The 24,985-nt window shown below is 35.1% G+C and overlaps 1 protein-coding gene across 1 annotated transcript in view; it reads left to right on the forward strand.

Annotated features, from left to right (window-relative positions):
* Positions 1 to 24,985, forward strand: part of LOC143252237 (uncharacterized) — a 73,897-nt gene that overhangs the window by 38,086 nt on the left and 10,826 nt on the right. The gene's annotated exons all lie outside the window — the stretch shown is intronic.

The raw sequence follows: 24,985 nt of genomic DNA on the forward strand, positions 1-24,985 counted from the left end.
CATTGAAATAGAATGGTTAATTGCAAACTTCATGTTACCGATATAGAAAGTTCAGCCAACTGGTTCACTTGGATAGAAATAACGTTGGCCATAAATGTTTTATGTTCTCCTTCCTACAAATTATGCAGGTTAATAATGTTCCAAACTCCATCATTTTATTAATTTTAATGGAGATTTATAATATCAGAATAATATGCATGTTTAATGAATAGGCAAGATGCATTATACTTGTAATATCGGTGACATTAAGATGACCTTTTGATATTTCCGGCTTGAAATAAGGTAATTAGTTATGGCTGTCTTTCAACACTGGTCGCACGACTGCATGCGTGTCCTTATGTACATTTATAGATGAGAGAGAACTGATCCTTCGCTGTTAGTCGGTTTCATGTTTCGTGAAACTAACAATGTATTATTTTAACGGGATCTACAAGTTGAAATGACTGGAAATACATTCTACACGAATAACACTAACACTGTCTATAGGAAACGCATTCTAATGACTATACTTGTTTTTGTTTGTTTGTTTTGAATTTCGCGCAAAACTACTCGAGGGCTATCTGTGCTAGCCGTCCCTAATTTAGCAGTGTGATACTAGAGGGAAGACAGCTAGTCATCACCACCCACCGCCAACTCTTGGGCTACTTTTTTACCAACGAATAGTCGGATTGACCGTTACATTATAACGCCCCCACGGCTAGAATAGTCGGATTGACCGTTACATTATAACGCCCCCACGGCTAAAAGAGCGAGACTGTTTGGCGCGACAGGGATGCGAACCCGAGACCCTCAGATTACGAGTCGCACGCCTTGACCCACCTGGCCATGTCGGGCGGTATATACTTGTTTTTAGTGTTTATCATCATGTGATGAGACAGCCTAAGTTTGTCATCAAACTGTGAATATGATATTACTCTGATAATAAAATATCGATGAGTTCGGTTTCGACTAATGGACACGAATGATGCAGGACTAAATATGATGTTTTTTACTGATAGATATAAGTGATGCAGAACATTCTTTGCGCTTCTTGACTTGTAAGTGCAACAAATTCAGATTGATAAATCTGATGTATAGTTGAGTTTACTATTCTTGACTGGTTTACACAGATGATGCATGGTTGAACTCAACTTTCTCATCTGGTAAACACAACTAATACATAGTTGAGATTATCACTCTTGACTAGTCCACAAATGATGCAGTCATTCTTAAACTTCTCTGTTCTTCTTATTAGTGTCTTGATAAAGATATTCGTCAGATTTCTCAAGTCTGTAACTGAAACACTGAATGTATTAAAACAATATTTGTTTTACTATCGCAAGCATGCAAAACTTTAAGCTCGAATTTATAACCAATTATTTGAAACTAAAAAAAATATTATAATAAAGAGTCATATTTAACGTTTCAAGGGATTAATTGAATAATATACCCAATAGGATGCTAGTGAAAAACTAAGTAATTGTAGAAAAGAGTGGTCACGCTGATAATAAAATATTTTATATGAATCTTACGGAACTCATGCATTCTGATGGCTCAGCGATAATCGTGTGGGACTATAACACTCAAGAAACCCATTGGTACAGCGCAGATACCCCATTGTGTATGTTTTAGCTAAGCAACAAACATACGCCAAGTTTGTTCACTTAGGTTGAAAACGCTTTATGCAACGTACAATAGTTTACACAGTCAGATGGAAATGTTATTTACATATCAAGTTTGTTTGTTTGTAATTAAACACAATTACACCTTGGGCTATCTGTGCTCTGCCAACTATGGATATCGAAACTCGGATTCTAATAGTGTAAGTTCGCAGACGTGCCGCTGTGCTACTGGGGGCCATAGGAAGTTGAGATTTATAACAAACATTATAACTTTTAAACTAAAATTTAATTCAAAAATGATAATGTTTGATATACAGTATTTTCTCTATTTGTTGCTAAAAGCACATAGCTATACAATGAGCTATTTGTTCTATGCTCACAAAGGGTATCGAAACTCAGTTGTTAGCATTATAAGCCTTCAGATTTATCGGTGAGTCATTTTTTTTATCTGAATTATGAAAAAATTCCAATTCAATTATTGAATTATTCAATAATTAAATAAAATTTGTAACCTTCTATCAAGATTGATTGATTGATAGTTTGGAATTAAGCATAAAGCTACTTAATGAGCCATCTGTGCTCTGCCCACCACGAGTATCGAAACACGGTTTCTAACGGTGTGAGTCCGCAAACTTTATCAAGAAATAAAACATAAAGAAGGGTCTGGGAAAACCAAATGGTTAGGGCGCTCGACGTTTAATCTGCGAGTCTCAGGTTTGAATTCCCGTTCCACCAAATATGCTCGTCCTTTCAGCCATGGGGGCGTTATATGTAACGGTCCATCTCGCTACTCTTTGACTAAGTAGTGGTGATTAGCTGCCTTCCTCCTAGTCTTTCACTGCTAAATTAGAGATGGCTAGCGCAGACAGCCCTCGTAGCTTACCGCGAAACACATAACAAACAAACAGACATCAAGGGCTTCTTGTTGAATTGTTTAACACCGCAAAACTCATAACAAACAAACAGACATCAAGGGCTTCTTGTTGTATTGTTTAACACCGCAAAACTCATAACAAACAAACAGACATCAAGGGCTTCTTGTTGTATTGTTTAACACCGCAAAACTCATAACAAACAAACAGACATCAAGGGCTTCTTGTTATATTGTTTAACACCACAAAACTCATAACAAACAAACAGACATCAAGGGCTTCTTGTTGTATTGCTTAACACCGCAAAACTCATAACAAACAAACAGACATCAAGGGCTTATTGTTGAATTGTTTAACACCGCAAAACACATAACAAACAAACAGACATCAAGGCCTTCTTGTTGTATTGTTTAACACCACAAAACTCATAACAAACAAACAGACATCAAGGGCTTATTGTTGTATTGTTTAACACCGCAAAACTCATAACAAACAAACAGACATCAAGGGCTTATTGTTGAATTGTTTAACACCGCAAAACACATAACAAACAAACAGACATCAAGGGCTTATTGTTGAATTGTTTAACACCGCAAAACACATAACAAACAAACAGACATCAAGGGCTTCTTGTTGTATTGTTTAACACCACAAAACTCATAACAAACAAACAGACATCAAGGGCTTCTTGTTGTATTGTTTAACACCGCAAAACTCATAACAAACAAACAGACATCAAGGCCTTCTTGTTGAATTGTTTAACACCGCAAAACTCATAACAAACAAACAGACATCAAGGGCTTATTGTTGAATTGTTTAACACCGCAAAACACATAACAAACAAACAGACATCAAGGGCTTCTTGTTGTATTGTTTAACACCACAAAACTCATAACAAACAAACAGACATCAAGGGCTTCTTGTTGTATTGTTTAACACCGCAAAACTCATAACAAACAAACAGACATCAAGGCCTTCTTGTTGAATTGTTTAACACCGCAAAACTCATAACAAACAAACAGACATCAAGGGCTTATTGTTGAATTGTTTAACACCGCAAAACTCATAACAAACAAACAGACATCAAGGGCTTATTGTTGAATTGTTTAACACTTTTTAACACAGTTTAACAGTTAAAGGTTTTCAAAGGACGTATTTTTACTCCAAGATGTTATTAAATTATTAAACAAAATGAAGCCGTCATGGCTGATACAGGAAATTAGTAGACTATTTATTTTTACTGCACATAGGATAAATTTCTTGCCCAGATTACAAGAGACTACATTAATAGAATAAGTGGAATGATTGTTAATATCTGACTGAATACTTTTGATAATATTCGGATCATCAAGGACTTTACTGGCTGTAGCTAAAAAATCGGAAAATTAACTGAGAAGACAAAACATCAAAAGTTTTGATTTTGAGAAAGCTTTTGTTTGTGCTGATCCTTGTTATCTCAGAAGTATTCTAAATTATTTTAGTTGTGCAGTATTTGGTACAAATATAATTCAATATTTTATTGTGTGGCTCAGTCTTAACCTTAAAACTTACGACTAATTTTAGCCCTGATTACGGATGTGATGGATCTTAGTGTTTAAAGCTGTTATTATTATACATTAATAAACTAGAAATAGTCAATAACTAAACCGAAACATTACTATCATACATTAGACATCCTGGGTCGTAGAAAATAAGATTTAATTTTTTAAGTTACATGAAACAGGTTTATATGATCAATATGAATAAAAAATAAATACATTCTTAATTTAATGTCTGATTTATTAATTATAATTGTTGGTATAAGGTTATGGAGTATAGTACAACCTATTCAATCAACAGAAATATCATGATATGCTTTCTTGTGTAAGTTTGAACAAAACTTGTAATCCATATCTTTATTTCTTGTAATTATTATAGAATATTTTTAGATTCGAAAAAAAAAAGTATGATCGAATACATTGTATTTGTTATAAGCTGATCTTGGAATAGTAGAGGGAGCTAGCTACTCGTGGTAGTAGATATGTTGCAGTAGGATTGGTGGAGTTATGTACAAAAAACGTTTTTGTACTGATGAAACAATATTCATCGAGCAGTATCCCTCGAAGTGCTTGCTATATTACATAGTTTATAGCCCACTTCTATTGCACTCTCCCTCTCAGCGGAACAGTTTAAGAGCTTATAACGCTCAAGTCTGGTTTCGATACCCATCATGGGCACAGCACAGATTGCTCAATGTGTAATTTTATGCGTCACTACAAACAAAAAACATTCCTACTAGTAAAAAAAACAACAATTTTTTTGTTTTTTTGGAGAATCATACTGGAGGTTTTGTGGATCCAAACGATGTAAAAATCTAAAACACTTCAATCCAATACATTACTACTTGGAACAAACCATAGCTTGCCCATTCTGTCTATTCCACGCTTGGATTATTATTGTTATTATTATTGTAATTCAAAGTCATGTGAGGTTTCCTACCTTCTCTACTTTTAATAATGCATTGCTAATTGTGAACTGTACTTATCCGTAAAAGAACATAAATATGCTCACTCTTTCAGTTGTGGGGGCGTCATAATGTGATGGTCAATTCTACTATTCGTTAGTGAAACAGTAGCCCAAACAGTAGCGGCGGGTGGTGTTGACTAGCTGCCTTGTGTCTTCTTTCTAAATTCGGAATGGCTAGCGCAGATAACCCTTGCGTAGCTCTGCGCGAAATTCAAACCACTCTAAACCAAATCCTCTTTTGCTGAGTTAATATGAATTTAAATAGTAACGACTCCCATCCGGAAATTTTGATGAAGACTTTCGGCGCGAAGCAGCTGTAGTGATTAAGTTTATCGTGACGCAACAAGCCTGTGCCAATTTCCTCATCTACTGCAACTAAATTAGTATAAAGAAATAGGCGTTGTCCTGTTCTTTTTGACAATCCCACTACGTGATTTAAATAATTACATACACTAAATAACATAAAAATGTATATATAAATTACTACAAAAGTATGAAAGATATTTTTTTTAAATTTTATTTGTATGAAACTTACTTACATATCAACAAAACTAGAATGTAATACCAGTGAAGTCATAAAATATCAAATACATATTACAAATAAATAAATAATTAGAATGAGACTGGTGATTTTTATGCAAGGGTGCACAATGGGTTCTCTTCACTTTGCGCCCCCCGCTAGTACAGCGGTATGTCTCTGGATTTACAACGCTAAAATCAGGGGTTCGATTCCCCTCGGTGGGCTGAGCAGATAGCCCGATGTGGCTTTGCTATAAGAAAAACACACAAACACACTCTTCACTTTGCCCACCACGGGAAGTCGTTATAAGTCTGAAAACGTACCAATGACGCGCTGAAATTGGGCATAAACAATTTGTTTGTAAAAAAAATATTCTATCAGAACAAATCTATGGGAATGTGTTAGTTTGACACACACAGTGAATGTTTGTTTCTCTCCTACATAAAGATCTCATTCAAAATCTCCTAAAATTCCTGATAAGCGCTTTTAGCTTATGCTGGGCTTTCCAGTGGCACAGTGATATGTCTGCGGACTTACAGTGATAGACACCGGGTTCAATACCCGATGTGAGCAGAGCTCAGAGAGCCCAGTGTGTAAACTTGTGCTTAATTTCAAACAAAGAAACCAAAGCCTACTGGTGTTGTAAATATTACTCAGTGGCGTAAAGAAAAGCGAATTAAATGTACTTACTGCTGTTATAAAGTTTTTTTCTTGTATATTTGTTTAAGTTCAATAAAACTAAATCTTTTCTGCTATGAGCGGTATAAAAATGGTTAAGTTAGAATAATTATTACCACATATTGTTGTGGTTTTATCTAGGAAACTTCACTACATGGTGTATAAAAATTAGAAAGAATTGAAAATAAATGTATTTAATCCATGTAACAGATGGAACGTGTTACTACATAATCCGCTCTGCGTGGAAAAATTATATTTTGAAATAAGCTGTTTCTGGGATTGTATAACACAAATTTTCATGGGTCAACTTACTTTGATTAAAGTGATTCGGGAAAAAAATTATTTATTTTGAATTACGCTCAAAGCTAATCGAGTACCATCTGTTAAAGCCATTCCTAATTTAGTAGTAATAGATTAAAAGGAAGGCAGTTCATCAACACCGAGCACGTTGAACTCTTGGGTTACTCTTTTATCAACGTATAGTGAGGTTGACCATCACATTATAACGTCCCTAAAACTGGAAGGGTGAACGTTTTCGGCGATGGGGATTCAAGCCAACGACCAGAGCTCTAACCATCATTTCATTTCAGGTTACAATTCAGGATAAAAACAATACTTAAACTTTAGTTCAAGATATGTATTCTAACACTAAGATTACTTTTCGGAAAGTTAAATTAATTATATTTGGAAATGTTTCTTCAGATACGTTTTTCCACAGTGAAAGACCTTTTTTTAACAATCCTCGGTGGTAGCGATTTGTTTTATTAGATATAGTGGAAAGTTCGTTACCTTTACTTTGTTACTTAAAGAGCCACTGATCCAAAACGAAACGTATTCCATTGGGGCAAAGGTAAGTCTATGGAGTTATATCGCTAAAATCAGGTGGTTCGATTCCCCTCGGTGAATAAAGATGATTGCCCAATGTGGCTGTGCTATAAAAACACACACACACACCAAAACGAAATAGAGATTCATATGTTACTAACTTGCCGTTTTGTAATTTTTTATCCGCTTTGATTTTAGTGCAAATTTCAAACCGTCATTTTACTGGTTATTTAAGGTTAAATCTATAATGGAAATAATTTTCTAGTTTATACAAAACCTTTCGTGATTGGTATGATAAATCAAGTTCTTGAAATTAGTACAAATATAAATTTATATATTTTTTTAAACTACTGGAACTACCCTTTCACTCTCGTGGACATTTAACTTAGTTCGAAACTCTATTCACATTTCGCTCGGTGTCTGACAAAATTTTCAACATTGAATTATTTTTTCGATACTACTTTGTTCGCCATAGAGCTTGGTTATAACTTATGAGAGTTGACTCAGTTAAGATAGTTGAAATACTCATGAATTAGGTTATAATTATATCGTGCTGCTTTATTTTTTCACTCCAAGCAAAAAGGAGACGTAACTAAAGAGGTTTTATAGTGAAGTGAACAGCGAAACAGAAACAAATTCACTGCAATATGTTTTTGCTTAGTATTTTTACCTAACCTTTCAGTGATGGCAACGTTAAATCTAATCACTACGTGCTAATGGGGAATTCTGAGTGCTCTTTTAACAATACTACCTTGTGCTTATTTGTTTAAAAATAAAGATGTGATGTGCGCATGAGCTCAAAATCGAATCCTAGTTTTTATCGATGAAGCCCCAACGCATAACACTAATTTTATGATCAGAGTTGTTTCTTTGTTTGTTTTAATCGTACAGCTACACGATAGGCTATTTGTGCTGTGCCTACTCCAATTTGTTAACATTATAAGCCTACAGAATTACTGTTGAGCCACGTCAGATGGGTAGGGCGCTCGACTCAAAATCTGGGGTCGCGGGGTCGAAACCCCGTTCCAACCAACATGCTTGCCCTTTCAGCCGTGGGGCATTATAATCTGACGGTGAGTTACACTTTTTGGTGGTCAAATAAATAGCCCAAGAGTTGGCGGTGGGTGATGATAACTAGTTACCTTAGCTCTGGTCTTTCGGTGACAAATTAGGGACGGTTAGCGTAGATAACCCTAGTGTCACTTTGCTTGAAATTCCAAACAAATAAATACTGCTGGACCACTAGGTTCCGCTAAGTTTAGGCTTAGTAACTTTAAAATATATTTATGGAATATTTTAGAATAGAATGTTTAAACACAAGACTATTAAACACGCTTTCAAATAATAACCTAATCATGTACTAGCTAAAGAAGACCTGGAAGGTTAGTGCAGTATCTGTGTCTTTCATCATGCTTTTTTTCAAACCTGAACTTCATTTTCGAATAAATTTTAGTTCAATAAATTAAAATGTTACAGAAAATGACACATGAAGTTTCATCAGCATTTGTAGACGTAAGTTACGTAAGATTACATGTAAGTGATTTCAATGAGAAATAACAAGCCAATAATTCAAACAATAATATGAAAAACCACTATCACGTGATTCAGTTCTTGCATCAGAAGGAAGAGCTGTGTACATTATCTTCAACTATTAGATACAAAATGTTTAGTCATTATCCATCACTATATGACGTCAAGCATTCTAGTGATGGATAATGACTGTTGTTTAATAAACTCTATATCGAGTAACATTAAGGCAGATACAATTATTGGCCTACTTTCAGTGCGACCTTTCCCTTGCCAACCAATTTCATTTTCAGAAATAGCAAACTGACAGTTAAACTGGTTGCCATAACAACATTCATTTTTAACTACGAAATTTGCGTGTGTTAGGAGGAAGCTTAAAACGAATGACATCACAACTAATACGTCAAACATTTGAAATCGCTCCCGTAACACAAATACTGTTATTTATTTATCATGACGGCTTTAGATAAATATCGTATTCAGTAAATTATATTAATATTAATATACATGTATAAATAACAGTGATTTAACTGGGTGTGTGTGTGTTTTCTTACAGCACAGCCACATCGAGCTGTCTGTTGAGTCCCTCCAGGGGTTTAACTGTGAATTTCAAAGGTATTCTTCTTTAATATCTAGTTGTTGTTGTTGTTGTTGTTTTTTCACAACCTCTGTAATATACAGTCAACTATCACAATTAGTTACTTTTAACGCGTAAGTTTGTAATGCAAGTAAAACACAGGACAATGGAAAATATATTGAGAGTAAAAGCACTGTTGTGAGAATGTTATTTTAAATAGAGTATCTCTTTATTTGAATACTGGGAGAATATAGAATTTCTGACAATTAATAACACGTAATCTTAATCAATATTTAATGCTGTTTTTCTGGTCGTATCTATAGATTTTCGAAGTTTTTCCAATCCTCTTTATGGAATATCAAATACTAAACAAAAACTAGTACACGCAAAAAAACAAAATATTCGCATACTGCCTGGAGTTATGTATCAAATAACATTAATTACATTTTAAGGTATTTCACACTGTCGATGACGCAACAAATTTCGGAGTTCATAGATCAACTGTGATAACTAGGTATGAGCTAGAGGGTTATGAGAGAAAAAAAGCAAAACATCGAATTTGTTTGTTTGGAATTTCGCGCAAAGCTACTCGAGGGCTATCTGCACTAGCCGTTCCCAATTTAGCAGTGTAAGACTAGAGGGAAGGCAGCTAGTTATCACCACCCACCGCCAACTCTTGGGCTACTCTTTTACCAACGAATAGTGGGATTGATCGTAACATTATGACGTCCCCACGGCTGAAAGGGCGAGCATGTTTGGTGCGACAGGGATTCGAACGCCTTAACGCACCTGGCCATGCTAGGCCCTTTTCTATAGTCTATCACTCTAAAGGTAAGGGCAGTTAATGCATATACAAATCTCTCGAGTAGCTTTGCGCAAAATTCGGGAACCATAGCAACAAATACTTCTCACCAAACATACATCTTCATCAACTTGTCTTTCATTGCATATATTTGGATTCTTGAAATATCAAATTAATACAGCACACGCACGAGTTTAGGGGAGAAATGTTTCTTTAGCTACGTTTGCATTAAAAGTACACGATTCAAACCGGTTGGCCAGAAATTCAAATTAGAAATAAACCCTTTATATTAATTTATGTTCAGCTAGGCTTTCTAAATTATATGTATGGAGTTTCGATGTCATTTTACTCATACAATAATTGTATACATGTGTAGAATTTTGTTTTCTTTGTATGTATGTTTTGTTATAGCAAAACTACAGCGGGCTATGTGCAGGGTCTACCGACTGGGATCGAACCTGTAATTTTAGCGTTGTAAGACTTACTGCTATCTTACCACAGGAGTACAGGAATTTTAAGAATATTAAGCTTTGATGTTACTAATTTATTTATTATTATGAATTATTCAACAAAACAAGCTGTTTAAAATACTAAAAGCAAATGTGAAACCCAATTTAACCTTATGGAAATCCATGACTTCTATAAGACATCCATATTTCCAAATTAAAACAAATTAACAAATCTCATAATTTATGGTTGAAAGACGTTGTACATAAAACGAAGCTGACGTAATCTGTCACCTTCGCTTGCAGGTGGGTGAGAAATGATAAAATTAGAACAAATAGCGGTATACGTTTAGATAAAAATGTTCTCTATCTCAACTTCATGCAGCTGGTCAAAGAAGTGAGAAAGTTAATAATAGGGGTTCTTCGCTGTTTCATTTGTTTAGAAGATAAGTGAATGTTACGGATAAATGTTAAGATTTCCTTTTGTCTGTTTGAGTGAGATCACATTGGTTCTGTTTGAGTTAAACAATATTACTTTTGTTTGAGTGAAATAATATTAACTCTGTTTGAGTGAGATCGTATTGGTTCTGCTTGAGTGAAACAATATTAGCTCTGTTTGAGTGAGGTCATACTGGTTCTGTTTGAGTGATATCATATTCGCTCATATTCGAATCGTGAAATAAAACCAAAAGGACAAGTGTTATGTTAGTAAAGAGAAACGAAAAAAAAAATCAAACCTTACTCACAAAATTTCTTTATGCTAAAATAAAAAGACTTAGACAAAAACAAATATGACCTACTCGTCTTTATAAGACTATATTCGTTAGTGAGGTTTAAAGAGTTGTTTTTTTAGTGAACGTATTTTGTTCATCACGTCAATACTTTTATCACAAGATACCTCAGCTTATTTAAGTCGTACTCCTAATAGATGTTTATTTCTGTTTACGCAGGGGCCTGGCATGGCCTAGCGCGTTAAGGCGTGCGCTTCGTAATCTGAGGGTCGCAGGTTCGCGCCCGAGTCGCGCCAAACATGCTCGCCCTCCAAGCCGTGGGGGCGTTATAATGTAACGGTAAATCCCACTATTCGTTGGTAAAAGAGTAGCCCAAGAGTTGGCGGTGGGTGGTGATGACTAGCTGCCTTCCCTCTAGTCTTACACTGCTAAATTAGGGACGGCTAGCACAGATAGCCCTCGAGTAGCTTTGTGCGAAATTCCAAAACAAACAAACTGTTTACGCAGGCGTGTAGTTATTGAAGAATACGACACTGTGTGCTTGATACATAACGAGAAATAAAGTGAGCACGACAACATATCATTTATTGTGGTGATAACACAGTGTCAGAGTAAATAACAAAAATAAAACTTTGATCAGTTGTTATGAAAGAACTAGCATGAATGTACTTTAAAAATCCCTTTAAGCAGTGACCTATTTATCTACACTAAAATTTAGTTCAACACTATATGACTGACAGAGTAGAAAGATTTAATCCAATTCATGAGTTCCGAAGAGTGAAGGATAAGAAATGAAACAACGAATAGCAACTTACCATCTATATGGTGTTAGTTTTTTTTTTAACTATGTATGTAAACAACACACGTCGATTTACGTATGTTTTAGGAGGATCTTTTTTTTTTCAACACTAAATATTTTATTTCACATTATATTGAAAGTAAGGCCTATCATTTCTGGCATCATTCAATACAAAAACGTACAAATGCAATAAGGCTGGCGGAAGTTATTTGTAGTCCAAATATTTTATGATAACTTTCGCTGTATTTGTTTTGGATATTCGAACAAAGCTGTACATGTGCGTTGACGGTCCCTTATTTGGGTCTGATAGACTAGAGGAAAGCCAGCTAGTAAACAAGACCAATCGCCAACTCTTGGACTGCCCTAATTGGATGATGGGATTTTACCATCACTCTTATTACGCATCCTCGGTCACGAAGTCGCAATTTTACGGCAACAGAACGTGAACCAAGAACTCTCAGATTCACAGGTCCGAGATGCTAACCATGTAGCCACGTTCTACCCAAATGGTATTTGTATTTACAAGTGCAGATTTCTTATCCATTTTTATCCTACTCTAAACTTGATACGTTAGTAAATGAGCTTCTCTAAATATTGAGACCACTACACACTTTGTGGTCTACACCACGATAGACTAGTGGTAGGTCTATAAACCTAGAACCCTAAAAGTCGGTGCTCAATTCCCCGTGGTGAACAAAGCGTAGACAACCTATTTTATAACGTTGTGCTAAAACGAACAAACCAAACTTCATGGTATAAATTTCCATGATTACAAACCGATCAATGTTCTTTCTTTCTTAAGGTTAGGTTTCAGAACCAGATAATGTGTTTTATTGTGCACCTTGTAGTATATCAATACATAAGGTGAAATAAAAATGTTAGGCCCGTACTTGCACAAACGATTTTAAAACATAAGTTTTATCTTTCAACGGACATGGAGGTCACGGGTTAGAATCCCTGTCGCACTAAATATGCTCGCGCTTTCAGCCGTGGGGATGTTATGATGTGACGATCAATCACACGATTCATTGATAAAAGAGTAGCCCAAGAGTTGGCGGTTGGTGGTGATGACTAGCTGCCTTTCCTCTAGCCTTACACTGCTAAATTAGGGATGACTAGCGCAGATAACCCTCGTGTAGCTTTGCGCGGAAATCAAAAACAAAAACAAACAAACATGTAAGCAAATTCTTAGTCGCTAGTCACACTATTGGAAAAACGAATTACAGAATTACAGCTTTTGCAGAATTTATTTATTTTGATATTTACAGCTTTTCTTAATTTTTAGTTTTATCCTCCAACTCAAAACTACGCTACTAAAACTCTTTCAAAATAAAAATATTTCAAAGCTAGTTCTAACAACTACCTGTTAATTAACGGCGTTTCTCTTGTTTATTCGGATAGGTTACACAGTTTAGTAAGTAAATTTATTGGCCTTAAGAACATAATTAAATACTGTTTCCCTGTTTTCTAAACGTTATCGTTGGCGCAACGCTACGTACTTAAATAATTATTCATTATTATATTTTATGAAAATATATCACAGTGACATAGTTTTTAATTGTGTTAACGTTTGTTGAAGTTACGGTTTCAGGTGCCTGATTAAAAAATAAATCAGGATTCAGTTGAACTATATGCTCAAACTTGAGGATTACATTGTGACGCATAAGACAATCCAATACGTTGTAATTCTCTATTGTATTGCACGTTTTAAAATGGTGTACGTTTTTTGGAAGGAACTTGATATAAAGTTCCTGTTGTTTAGATTCACTATTCTCGTTCTTAATACAAATATTTTGATTATTATGGGATTCATGAACTATTTAAAGCTCAACAAATGTGTCACTCACGCGGAAACTTTATTTGTAAAATTCATTTGAGGACACATTAAAACAACTGAGCTTCACGTTGTGACGTCATATACGTTTGGTTGCTAAGTCTTGATACATTTACGAACCAGCCAATCACTGTGCAGTTCCCGTACTGACGTGTTGCTGTATTCTGCAATGAGTTAGCTAGCTGGCTTGCTGGGAAAGCTTAGTATAAATATTTCCGGGCTTATAATTCCAGGCACTGGTTACGGCGCTGTATTCAAGAGTTCTTTCTGTTGACTATTACTTCGTCGAGTTGCACCAATACAGAAAGCAAGTTGAAAATGAAGACATCTCACTGTTTTATAGTTGTAAGTAATGAATTAATTTTGTTTGTATAACTATGTCTCCACTGAAAACACTGACTGCATCCCAGCTTTCATTGAAATGTAACTTTTATATTTCATTTTGAAACATATATATTAGGTTTTAAATGCAATTACCACTTTCACCAAATATTTGAAGCATAGAGTTTCTTTCTCGATGTATTTTAGAACTCTCTTTATTATAAGTTTGTTATCATGGAAGAAAGATCTTCCCGCAAAATTGTTTTATTAACTATAATCTTTTCTAGCCAAACAAACTAAAATCAAAATATGGATTTTTCTGATCTTACAGTGGTATGTTTACGGACTTAAATACTAGAAACTAGGTTCGATACCCATGATAGGCAGAGTATAGATAGACAATTGTGCAGCTTTGTGCTTAACTACAAATAAACATGAAATATTTTAGAATATGCCAAACATCTTAACCTTGCCTTGTTTTCCTCAGAATTAACCTGCTTATGAACAGGTGGACACGGATTTATTTACAAAAATAAAATAAACTATGAAAAATGAAGTATTTGGTTAGATTTTACCGTCTGTTGTTAACATTTCGAAGTAATAAAAAGTAATTTGTATTAACTAGATTTATCTAATATTTGTATCGTCCAACAGACAATGTTTTTGTTTCAGAATTTTGGAGAGGAAAATGGTTTGTTTGGCAACAAATTATCGACACGAAGTATCATAAAAGTTTCAAAATATTCTAAACAGCAACACAGTTTTATTTGTCACAAGATCATCTGTGAAAATGTTGTACATTCAAACTGGTAAAATACCTTCCAAAAATAAATAAATAATGTTAGATTAAGTACGACAAAATCTGTCAGAGGATAAAAACTACGTTTAATATGTTTCATATCACAATTTATAGATAAGGGAAATCAGCTACAACTATTCAAATTACATGTGGGATTTAAAGAACTGTTGCTAGGTAAAAGGAATGAAACAGCAATTATAGATCCGTCATAAACGTTACAGGTACCATTTATAGAGTGTCATTTACGAGATGTTTACACGTGTCTTTTATCGGTGTCAGTGACGTTTCATAGGTGTTAGTAATGAAGTGTTACATGTGTCATTTATAAGGTATTAGTGATGAAGTGTTATATGTGTTAGTGATAAGATACTACATGTTCATCTATAGGTGCCAGTAATGTAGCATCTCTAGAATGTTTATAGTGAGAAGTTACATGGGTTTTTTATAGGGTGTCAAAGATAAGAAGACACATTCGTTACTTAGATGGTGTCAGTAATGAGGTATTACATGTATAATTCATAGGGTGTCAGTGATGAAATATTACATTTGTAATTCATAGAGTGTCAGTGATGAAGTGCTTATTATAATATAGTGTAATAGTGTAACTTTGTTGAATATTTACAATATAATGCAATAGTGTTTCAAGCTTTATCTACTGGTATGTGCAGTTTTTTTTCTCTCTCTCTCTGGGTGTGGAGGGGATATTCTACTGTAACCTGGTGGTTATCATACTTTGATTTGGAATCTGAGGGTCCCAAGTTTGTGTCAAGTTATCCGTAGTTTAGAGATGTGAGTGCCCAATCCTGGTATTTGGTCAGATAGTCCAAAAGCCTTCGATTGGTGCTGCTAACAAACTACATTCCCCCATAACCTATCATTTCAAAAATGGGTTGAAATACGGTCAGATAACCCTTGTGTCGTTTTGAGTCAAACTTTCAAAGAAATTAACAATTTTCCTCACCTTCAATAAAACATGTTTACGCTGACATTCAATAACTGGTGCCCCACAAACACGTATGAGTAAATTCCCAAGATTAACACAATAGTTGAAGGGAATATTTAGCGGGAACTTCGGAAATGTTTTAGTTTGTAGTATTTAAAGTAAATAGAATACAAAGAAAATAAAGTAACATATACTTTAACCGAAAGATCTTGGAGAAACTAGTCTTGACACATTCATGTTGTTTTTCTCAAGTCACATCAAAGTTTAAACCAAATTAAATCCTCGGTCCTACCTTGTCTTCTGGCAGTAAAATTGATAAACAAATCCTGTATAATCCAGGAACTGTCAAACTCTTTAGGGATATAGGAGTTCAGGAAATTTAGTTCAAAGTGACCTCGGAAGATATTGAAATTAGGCAGGCTTTCGACTAAGACGTTTTCGATAATTCTTTTTTTATTCGGTTATTCTTTTTGTGTCAAGTTATTTTTTTACTTTCATTTGATTTGATGACCAGAATTTCTCGTGTGAATTAAAAGGCAATGTTTGCGTGTCCATATTTTCTTCATACGTGAGGTGGTGAAATTGCAGACAGTAACGTTGAAATATGTGACTAAAATAAAAGTGTATTAGTTAAGTCATTTATGTATTGCCCAGTGTTGTTGTTCGAAGTTAAGCACAAAGCAACACATTGAGCCATATGTTATAGTATCGAAGCTCGGTTTCTAGGGTTATATTGAGAAATAGTAAATGTATTAAGTTTGCTAATCTATACTAACAGGGTGTTTTACCATTCTTTAGCCCTCCTTCCCAGTGTCTGAAGTCTTAGAACGCTAAAAATCGAGTTTTGATACCCATGTTTGGCACAGCCCAGATAGCCCATGGTGAAACTTTGCGCTTAATTATAAACAATCAATGTAGGTTTTACTGTTGTAAGTTCGTAAATCGACCTTCATTCTTAACGACAAAATCAACTGCATTTCGTGGTGCTAGATGGCAAATAGTTCATTTTTTTTTCTTTTTTGACGAAATAAAATCGAAAGTATGAAAAAACAAAGATGCATTTATTGCCTCAGTAACAAGCGAGTATGATTAAGCTTTTTATTTGTAAATATGAAAATAACTAGATGGCAGCAGTTGTGAATATAATCGACTGAGAGATAAAATAATTGAATTAGATTGTGAGAAGCTACTTTCACGACAAAGTAGCTAAAGCTTGAAAAGAAATTTAACTCTTGGAAAGAGGAGACTGTACAGTTATAGCTTTTCTTGGAAAAGAGGAGACTGTACAGTTATAGCTTTTCTTGGAAAGAGGAGACTGTACAGTTATAGCTTTTCTTGGAAAAGAGGAGACTGTACAGTTATAGCTTTTCTTGGAAAGAGGAGACTGTACAGTTATAGCTTTTCTTGGAAAAGAGGAGACTGTACAGTTATAGCTTTTTCTTGAAAAGAGGAGACTGTACAGTTATAGCTTTTCTTGGAAAGAGGAGACTGTACAGTTATAGCTTTTCTTGGAAAGAGGAGACTGTACAGTTATAGCTTTTCTTGGAAAAGAGGAGACTGTACAGTTATAGCTTTTCTTGGAAAAGAGGAGACTGTACAGTTATAGCTTTTCTTGGAAAGAGGAGACTGTACAGTTATAGCTTTTCTTGGAAAGAGGAGACTGTACAGTTATAGCTTTTCTTGGAAAAGAGGAGACTGTACAGTTATAGCTTTTCTTGGAAAGAGGAGACTGTACAGTTATAGCTTTTCTTGGAAAAGAGGAGACTGTACAGTTATAGCTTTTCTTGGAAAGAGGAGACTGTACAGTTATAGCTTTTCTTGGAAAGAGGAGACTGTACAGTTATAGCTTTTCTTGGAAAGAGGAGACTGTACAGTTATAGCTTTTCTGGAAAGAGGAGACTGTACAGTTATAGCTTTTCTTGAAAAGAGGAGACTGTACAGTTATAGCTTTTCTTGAAAAGAGGAGACTGTACAGTTATAGCTTTTCTTGGAAAGAGGAGACTGTACAGTTATAGCTTTTCTTGGAAAGAGGAGACTGTACAGTTATAGCTTTTCTTGGAAAGAGGAGACTGTACAGTTATACTCTTGGAACAGAGGAGACTGTACAGTTATAGCTTTTCTTGGAAAGAGGAGACTGTACAGTTATAGCTTTTCTTGGAAAGAGGAGACTGTACAGTTATAGCTTTTCTTGGAAAGAGGAGACTGTACAGTTATAGCTTTTCTTGGAAAAGAGGAGACTGTACAGTTATAGCTTTTCTTGGAAAAGAGGAGACTGTACAGTTATAGCTTTTCTTGGAAAGAGGAGACTGTACAGTTATAGCTTTTCTTGGAAAAGAGGAGACTGTACAGTTATAGCTTTTCTTGAAAAGAGGAGACTGTACAGTTATAGCTTTTCTTGGAAAGAGGAGACTGTACAGTTATAGCTTTTCTTGGAAAGAGGAGACTGTACAGTTATAGCTTTTCTTGAAAGAGGAGACTGTACAGTTATAGCTTTTCTTGGAAAGAGGAGACTGTACAGTTATAGCTTTTCTTGGAAAGAGGAGACTGTACAGTTATAGCTTTTCTTGGAAAGAGGAGACTGTACAGTTATAGCTTTTCTTGGAAAAGAGGAGACTGTACAGTTATAGCTTTTCTTGGAAAAGAGGAGAATGTACAGTTATAGCTTTTCTTGGAAAAGAGGAGACTGTACAGTTATAGCTTTTCTTGGAAAGAGGAGACTGTACAGTTATAGCTTTTCTTGGAAAGAGGAGACTGTACAGTTATAGCTTTTCTTGGAAAAGAGGAGACTGTACAGTTATAGCTTTTCTTGGAAAGAGGAGACTGTACAGTTATAGCTTTTCTTGGAAAGAGGAGACTGTACAGTTATAGCTTTTCTTGGAAAGAGGAGACTGTACAGTTATAGCTTTTCTTGGAAAAGAGGAGACTGTACAGTTATAGCTTTTCTTGGAAAAGAGGAGACTGTACAGTTATAGCTTTTCTTGGAAAAGAGGAGACTGTACAGTTATAGCTTTTCTTGGAAAAGAGGAGACTGTACAGTTATAGCTTTTCTTGGAAAAGAGGAGACTGTACAGTTATAGCTTTTCTTGAATAACTGTGTTATAGTGCAAATAATATCAGTTAAAGGTTTAAAAGAAAATGTCAACTTCTAATTAGAGAGATTTATAAGCGCCATTCCTCGGAAGGTCATTTGTAAGTTTACGAACCCACAACACAAAAATCAGGGGTCATTTCCCCATAGTGCAGATAGATATTTTAAGTTGCAAATATTATAATTGCGGCTTTCGGTATTGTTTATAAAAATTAATATACAGGAACAAGAATATATTTGTTTTATAATTCACGATTTGATCCTATATGTGGTTCAAGGAAGTACAAATGTAATAGTTCAATATAAAAACTGGAAAACCTGTGAACTCATCTCACAATAAGCAACACTTGTTATTCCGGAGCGTCATTCACCGATGGTATACTTTTTTTTTTTTAACACTAAATGTTGCAGAAAAAAATTTGAAGTGTGCGTTTGATGAAATCTTTAGAGTTTCAAGAGCTCGCTTGTTTCAATCTAAAACTGCACAGGAAACTTCAAAGTTATTATGACAAGAATTATTATTATTCGATGATTGTTTCATTGTGTGTTATGCACTTACTTACAAATCAGTTGTCTCTAGCTAAACATGCTAAAATTATGGTTCGATACCCGTGGTGGGAAAAGTACAGTTAGTCCATTGTGTAGCTTTACGCTTAACAACAGCTAAATAAAATCCAAATCAATCTTTGCGCTTAGCTACAAGGAAACAAAAATAACTATATGTTATTTGGTTTCTACTTTGTTACATACCACATGGTTCGACTGTTCACTTGATTTTTGTGGATTGTACTTAGTAATTTACGAAGTATTTTAGAATATTTCATTGTTCTCATTATTTTGTTTCTTTCTTTAAAATTTAGCATTTTTATTATATTTTGTTATTTATCGTCTGCTCGAAAGTGTATAAAGATATTTTAAAATCTGAGAGTTGCGGGTTCAAATTCCCGCTCCACCAAATATGCTCGACCTGTCAGTTGTTGGTAAAAGAGTAGCCTCAGAATTGGATGTGGGTAGTGATGACGAATTGGCTTTTCTCTAATCATTCACTGACAAATTAGGGAAGGACGGTGCAGTTGACCCTCATGTGGCTTCGCACGAATTTCAAAACTAATCAAATGTTATCTTTTTTTTTTACTCGTTTAGAGTTTTAAAAGATTGTTAATAACTTCCAAAAGTGTGGTCTCCCAGTGCAACATAGAATAGTAACAATATATCTTTTCAGTTCATAGAACTATGATAACTCGTCATATGATCTGGAATGGAAATATTTGAATGTTAAGCCCATGCTCCTAAATTGAACATTTAGTGAAGATAGATTTACATCTTTAGAGTTTATGTCATGTCTTCCAATATGGAGTAGAGTCATTATGAACAACAAGGGCAGACTGATCCAGTGTTGCATTTGTGAATTCAAATTTTTCATGAGGTTCCGAGTCACCCCGACCACTGCTTTAGAGGAACCGTTTCTAGTAAATATTTAAGGTCACTTAACTGGATGTGACGCATATTTTAAAATCATGCTATACATAATTATGATATCATCAAAGATCGGTGAATGTCCAAATGTTTTTATTTCGTTAATAATCTTTTCCTCAAGGAATGTGTTAACCAGTATAACATAGTGAGGATGGGCGATATCATCCAGTTACATCAAAACGTGGCAGAAGAGGGAGTCGTGCGGCGTCACTTTTATAAAGAGTGACATAATAGCACTATTATACAAGATGTCATGGCCCACATACCCACCAGTGCTTTTTCTTGTCTAGATCATCATTATTAATGTAGTATTCCTGTATAAAAACGGTTTTGAATCTGGTGACACGAGATTCAATCAAATGAGAATGTAAGTTTGTTATGTGTTTGCAGAATGAAATTCTATGTAAAGACACTATTACTCCACATGTCGTTGGTCCAATAGATGTCGCTGTAAAAGGCTCAGTGGTAAGTTTATTGGAAGCCTTCTTCTAACACTAAAACTCGCAGATCTATCTCAGTAACAGCCGCAGCACAAATATCCCTGTATTATTAATACCACTGTAGACAAGTTGTTTTATGTCTTGCTGTCATTAATTGGCGCTTTATTTACCAGGTGTGTAATATGAAAACCAGCCTTGCGAACTCCTTCTTGTAATATGTATACTGACGTAGCGATTTGTTGCGACTGAAACATCAGATTGAGTCTCGGAGAAGATATCTCATGATTGTAGAAAGTCAGAAAGAATAGGTAGCGGTCATCTACTTGACGTTGGTGTCCAAATAACTGTAGCATTTGAAAACAATTCCTGATTCTACTCATAAAAATTTTGGGACACGTACAACCTGCTATGATTGGCTGCTTTGATTCTTTTAATAGCACTTCATACGAAATATACATTCAAGTGGTGTCTAGCCTTGCCAAATTATCAAACTGAAATATTTTAAACTGTATGCTTTACTTCAAAGTAGCAAATGAGACATACTTATGAACGTTTAATATATATGACTTAAGCTGAACGAATATCTATTTGCATTTCATATTGTAAGACAGTTCATAAAACCTAATATCCCCAAATTATGGTGACCGACGTTATTCTATAGCAGTGCATACATTATAAACTCTGATTATACTTTAACTGTTTGGTGCAGGGTACGCCCAATGTTTCTTTATCTTCCTGTCCATTCTTCACTTGACTGTGTTCATAGTTCATTGTATGCACGTAACAACTCACAAGTACAAAAAATATCTCAAACGTGAAACGAAAATGTGCAGAATAGTATATCTTTACTTATGAAACATTTTATGGTAGCTTTGTTTAAAATATATCGTAAAACTCACAAGCAATACTGCTTGTTTAAAATTAAATATTCCACCAGAGGGACCAATAAAGGCTTGGTTTCGTTTATTTTAAATTTCATGTAAAGCTACACAAAGGCTATGTGCGCTAGCCATCCCTAATTTAGCAGTGTAAGACTAGAGGAAAGGCAACTAGTCATCACCACTCACCGCCAATTCTTGGGCTACTCTTTTACCAACGAATAGTGGGATTGACTGTCACATTATAACGCTCCCACGGCTGAAAGGGCGAGCATGTTTTGTGTGACCGGATTCAAACCCGCGACCCTCGAATTAAGAGTCGAATGCCTTAACCACCTGGCCAAGCCGGGCCCTAATAAAGGCAAGTTGCAAAATCGCATTATTGTGAAGAACATTTGAAAATTTGTGTATTCAATACTTATATATACATATAGATGTGAAAGAATAAAGTTGGGGTTTGAGATTCTTTTATTAAAGTCCTTGCTGTTGATACGTACACTGACTCAGCGTACCACGTGACAAGCGGAACGTTTGTGGAAGACTTGTATTACAAATATACGCAGAAGACTTTGTCAAACTAAACTCGTGCGTGTAATTATAACTGTCAAGCAAGTCTTTTAAAGTGACACTTGTGTAAATAGTTGGAGAAAGAACGGTTATGGGTGTGTTTATATAAAGAAAGAGTGGTCTTCTGTGACTTTAGTTTCTCGTCTTTCTTCTTAAAACGATTGGATCCACCTATCAATTTTGAGATGAACTAATATAAAAGAACAGGTTCAAAGAACACTAAAGAGTGGTGAATGGCCAAAGACTAGCACTTCATTTCACATTCTAAAGTGCACGTTTCAGTTGTGTTTATTTTTGGTGCAAAATTTTTAGCCAAACTATCAATTCATACCGTTGGCATGTTAATATACAAATTCTAAAAGATCAAAGTATATTTTAATTTTTAGACCTTGCGTGTTTTTTTTTTTTTAAATAGGTATTGTTCCCTCTCTAAAAAGAACTTACGTAACGTTTCATTTTAAATATTTTCTATCCAATCTGTCCTTCCATCTAATATTATCAGAAATATGTAAGACAGAACTTTTAAAGTTAATAATATTTGAATATGAAGCCTAGAATTTCAACACTGGGAAAAATTTATGTAACTTTAGAGCATGTATGAGTCGGAAGTTCACGTTATTACTGTATTCTGTAATCGGTGTTACTCTAACAACAATACAGGTTATCCAAATACTGTTGACACTGTGTTTGAAGTTACTTTTTGAACACAAAACCAGCAAGATAATATTAACCTCTGACCTCGACATGCTAGGCAACGTATAAGAAAGTCCTGGAGTTGTTCTCAGTTGTTTGGATTACTTATTTCTCGCCAATCCATGTCTTTTATGGTTTCATATTGAAAGTGGTCTTGTCAGCATCGCACAGATATTATTCGGCATTAGTATTCTTTTTCCAACGAATAGTGGGATTGACCGTCACATTATAACGCCCCCACGGCTGGGAGGACGAGCATGTTTGGTGCGACCGGGATTCAAACCCGCAATTTATAGATTACAAGTCGAACTCCTTAACACGCTTGGCCATGCCGGGCCCCAGATAAACGGAATGCAGGAGTTGGATACGTGTAACTTTGCGCGAAAAACCACAAAGAAAACAAACTTAATTTATTGACATTCTTTATCAAGATAAGTACTTGATAAGTACTTAAGGAAGGAATTAAAGAAGATTAAATGAAACCAATAAGTTTTTAAAACTGTTCCAGTTTGCAAGACTTGTACTTTTTTTTTCTGCGGAGGCTGCTGTGTGATTCGAACTTTCTTATTATTACAGAATAAATTGTATTAATATCTTTTGCTGTTGTTTGGAGCTCAGTCTGACTGCAGTTTGTTTAAAACAACCAATAAAAATATTTGAAATGAACAGTGAGAGTATAGGATGAAATTGATTACATCGAAAAACAAATTCTGAAATTATTTACTATTTGTATTTTGTTTTTGATTATTGAAAATATAAAGAGTGTGAAAGAAAACTGAGACTGAGCACACAAATCAGTTTACTCCACTTTTTGGTATATTTTATTCACCAGTTTACATGTTTCCTTTATTTTCTGTTACTATCAACTTATTTTGTCTTTCTACGAATTATGACTCACCACATAATTCTTGCCAGGTTGTTAAGGCACTCGACTCATAATCTGAGGGCTGCAGGTTTGGATCCCCTTCGCACCAAACATACTCACCCTTTCAGCTGTGGAGTCATTATAATGTGACGGTCAATCCTACTCTTCATTGATAAAAGGGTAGCCCAAGAGTTGGCGGTGGGTGGTGGTGACTATCTGCACTATCTGCCTTCCATTTAGTCTTACACTGCTAAATTAGGGACGGGTAGGGCAGATAGCCCTCAAGTAGCTTTGCGCGAAATGCAAACCGAACCAGTTTCTGGGCTTGCAACTTTCAAACTGTTGTTGTCATGACAACACTGTCACAAATAAAACCCACGATATACTGCTGACGTAATTTCTCCTGCAAGTTTTGTGATCATGTGGCGCTACTTATAATCAGACTGGAACTATCTGCTTCGATTTGGATTTTGTCTTGAGTGATTCTAATCGGAGCTGGTTTTCTGAGGAAGCGCAGCTAATGGGCTGGAGAGACCTTTACAAAAACTGGGAATAAATCTATAGGTGATTGAACAATACTTGAACTCTTTACCTGAGAGTTGAAGCATGGTTAGGGTTAGAGAACGAGGCAAGTGAGATTTACGAAGTTTCACATGTTGTCTCTCTGCTGCTTTACTTCATTAACATATCAACAACCCAGACATCTGTGTTGATGTCACGCCTTGATGTTTGGTAGAACATAAAAAATGGATTATTTACAGCTTTAAAACTTATCTCCTTATTCAAAAACAAGCCAATAAAAACTTTGAGAAGGTTGTTTCTAAACACTACTTAAATTTCTATGCATGCATGCACACCACGCAGATCCTCTGTTTGTTTGTTGTAGAATTTTAACACAAACGTTATTTGAGTTGTTAAGTAACAACTACTGCTAACTCTGATTTGACCAAATAGTAACATTTAACCGTATCTATTACAGAGTAGCTACGACCCCAAGGCAAGAAGCAAATTTTTGCGAAAACAGGCGTTGAATCATGAGCACGGGGTTCACAGCCCGGACCCATTAACCAGTAGGATACGCTCAGGCTATGCTTTAATTTTCGCTTCACTGTTCTATTTTCTCTACTTATAGCATCTCACCGTCTGATCAGTCTTTACATTCTGAAAGGTTTGTTCTATATACGTATGTATATTTTAA

Source organism: Tachypleus tridentatus, chromosome 6 (assembly GCF_004210375.1).
Source record: "Tachypleus tridentatus isolate NWPU-2018 chromosome 6, ASM421037v1, whole genome shotgun sequence".
Lineage (NCBI taxonomy): Eukaryota > Metazoa > Arthropoda > Merostomata > Xiphosura > Limulidae > Tachypleus > Tachypleus tridentatus.